Raw genomic sequence first — 3549 nt, forward strand, 5'->3', positions numbered from 1 at the left:
ATGGTGACTATAAGCTATATTTGAGTATATATAAGAGTAATATAACTAATTATAGCTAAGGCTATATATATATAAGCTAAAGGAGTTAAAAACAGGATAAGAAGATATAATCAATAAGAGGACATTTCTTCTTGAAGGTTTTGGCAAGCGCATTATTTCTACAAGAATCTGCAAAAAGTCCTCCAAAGGCTGATCAACAGAACTTGAAAAGACTCACAGTAATGACAGTGATCGTGAAAAAAGCAAGTAATATTTTCACCTAAATCCAAAAAATATTTGAAGATAATATCGGAAACAGGACATGACCAAAAGTTGAAGAACGAACATTCGTATCTATTTAGAAACCATGATTTGTCTCATATGGGATCCATATGCTAATATTCTCAAACTAAATTCTCGCATATCCAAAAGAAAAGGCGTTTAAGTGGACTTATCGAAGTCCAAGTGAAAAAGCCTCCCAGTCAGTCTCAATCAAAAAAAGGGTCCAAAGACAATAATGAGGCATGGGGAAAACAAACAATCAGGATATAGTTGCCGGCCGATTATTGTCTGCATCAGTCTATAATACTCCATATTTTGTATCGACAGTTCAATAGTTTTGGTTCCTCACTGCACTTTGTTTCTTAATATTATTATTATTCTTGAATTCTTACATCTTAGTTCACAAATATGACTTCTGTTGTTGGAGTAGTAATTTTTGTTGTCGGCTTCATAGGTAAGACTAGGAGCTGTGATTTGCCTCTTTTTTCTGTGTTTTTCTTTTCCATATTTTCTTGTCCATGTTGGCTTTCTATTTGATTTCTCGCATGACATCTAACTGGGATATATAATTCTTGCCCCATTGCAGTTATTCTTACTTTGATATATTGGCAATTAACAAGAAACTGTTACCCTCATAGCTCCCAGCTTATTGCAGACACAGAATTTTTGACATACACATTGAACAGGTTTCTGCTTAAAATAGAGAGGGAGAAACCAATCAAGTTCAGCTCACAACATCTCATGCTTGCAACTAACAACTACTCCAACATGTTGGGGTATGTGGTTTCGGATCAGTCTATAAAGGGACTTTTAGTGATGGAACCATTGTGGCTGTGAAGGTTCTGAATTGGAGCTCTGACAAGAGAATAGAAGAGCAGTTCATGGCAAAAGTGGGTACTATTAGACGAGTTCATCATTTCAATCTTCTTCGCCTCTATGGATTTTGCATTGAAAGGAATATGAGAGCACTTATTTATGAGTACATGGGCAATGGCTCGCTTGACAAGTATCTGTTTCATGAGGACAAGACATTATTAGGATTTAAAAAGCTTCATGAGACTGCTGTTGGAACAGCTAAGGGAATTTCATATTTGCATGAAGAGTGCCAACAAATAATCATCCACTATGACATCAAACCAGAAAACATTCTCTTAGACAACAACTTCTGTCCTAAAGTTGCTGACTTTGGTTTGGCCAAGCTCTGCAATAGAGAAAATACTCATGTTACCATGACAGGAGGTAGAGGGACCCCTGGTTATACTGCACCAGAACTTTGGATGCCGTTTCCCATAACTTACAAGTGTGATGTTTATAGTTTTGGAATGTTGTTATTTGAAATCGTTGGAAGGAGGAGGAATCTTGATGTGAACCTTATAGAAGAAAGTAAAGAGTGGTTTCCAAGATGGGTTTGGATAAAATTTGATAGTGGAAAGCTAAATGAAGCGATAACAGTATGTGGAATAGAGGAGGAAGATAGGGAGATGGCAAAAAAAATGGTTAAGATAGCTCTTTGGTGTGTTCAATATAGACCTGAATTGAGGCCTATGATGAGTGATGTGAAAATGTTGGAGGATTCAGCTGAAATCCCAGAACCTATGAATCCTTTCCAGCACTTGATGGATGGAAGTTATTCTGCTCAATTAGTCCAGACAACACAAACTGATACAAGTGTTGCTTCTGGTTCTTCTATAATATCATCTAAACGTAGCTGCTTGAATGCTACTCCTATCATGAGCAACTATGAGATCCAAATAGCCTCTAGTTGAGTTAAGGGTCCAAGGTTTTTTTTGTTGAAATATCTTATTTTCTCTAGTGATTTAGTTTTGCTATTTTGTTGGATCTACTCTGTTCCTAAATGTAATAGCAAATTTGTTGTATCTAAACAGAGTGCTTGACTTTAATGTCGTTAAAAAACATGCTTCTTTGCAGGTTGTATGTATGGGCTATATCAAACACAAAAGTCAATGTCATTAAAAACTCAACATGTGTTTGGATTATTGGGAATTTGTATTTGGACCAAATTCATTTTTTATTATATTTTTCTTTCAATTTCAAATTCCTTTAAATTGTACTCTAGTAATGTGAAATTTTAGTCATTTTAAACCTTTCATTCCTTTTTTCATCTCTTGTTCTCATCTCTTAACAATTAAAAAATAAAGGTAAATTCACCACTTTTAATTTTCCTTTTCCATTTCAAATATTAACTCGTCTCTTTTTTTATTTAAAAATTTTTAAATTACCCAAATAAAAGATTTTAAAAATTTTCTTTGGTGATTTATTTTTGCTATTTTGTTGGATCTACTCTATTCCTAAATGTAATAGCAAATTTGTTGTATCTACTAACAGAGTGCTTGCTTTCAATGTTGTTAAAAAAACATGTTTCTTTGCAAGTTGTATGTATGGGCTATATCAAACACGAAAGTCAATTTCATTAAAAACTAAGCATGTGTTTGAATTACTAAGAATTTGTATTTGGACCAAATCTATTTTTTATGATATTTTTCTTTCAATTTCAAATTCTTTTAAATTGTACTTTAGTAATATGAAATTTTAGTCATTTTAAACTTCTCGTTCCTTTTTTCATCTCTTATCGATTGAAAAATAAAGGTAAATTCACCACTTTTAATTTTCCTTTTTTGTTTCGAATATCAACTCATCTCTTTTCTTCATTTAAAAATTTTTAACCTACCCAAATAAAAGATTTTAAAAATTTTATCTAGTGATTTAGTTTTGCTATTTTATTGGATCTACTCTGTTCCTAAATGTAATAGCAAATTTGTTGTATCTACACACAGAGTGCTTGCCTTCAATGTCATTAAAAAACATGCTTCTTTGCAAGTTGTATGTATGGGCTATATCAAACACGAAAGTCAATTTCATTAAAAACTAAGCATGTGTTTGGATTACTGGGAATTTGTACTCGGACCAATCCATTTTTTATGATATTTTTCTTTCAATTTCAAATTCCTTTAAATTGTACTCTAGTAATATGAAATTTTAGTCATTTTAAACTCCTCATTTCTTTTTTCATCTCTTGTTCTCATCTTTTTTCGATTGAAAAATAAAGGTAAACTCACCACTTTTAATTTTCTTTTTTCATTTCAAATATCAACTCATCTCTTTTCTTTATTTAAAAATTTTTAAACTACCCAAATAAAATATTTTAAACACATGAATTTTAAATGTGAGATTTAAAATGTGATATTTTAAATTTAAAATTCAAATTCATATCCAACAATCCAAATGCTATATAGGTTTTTTTTTTGTTTTTTAAATGCAAAACAATGT

At 31.8% G+C, this 3549-nt stretch overlaps 1 pseudogene; it reads left to right on the forward strand.

The window, feature by feature from the left end:
- Positions 1-669: 669 nt before the first annotated feature.
- LOC129319693 (G-type lectin S-receptor-like serine/threonine-protein kinase At5g24080) lies at positions 670-2027 on the forward strand (annotated as a pseudogene).
- The last annotated feature ends 1522 nt before the right edge of the window (positions 2028-3549 follow it).

This window comes from Prosopis cineraria, unplaced genomic scaffold (assembly GCF_029017545.1).
Source record: "Prosopis cineraria cultivar Desert tree isolate PC_DT_omini unplaced genomic scaffold, ASM2901754v1 PC9, whole genome shotgun sequence".
Taxonomy (NCBI): domain Eukaryota; kingdom Viridiplantae; phylum Streptophyta; class Magnoliopsida; order Fabales; family Fabaceae; genus Prosopis; species Prosopis cineraria.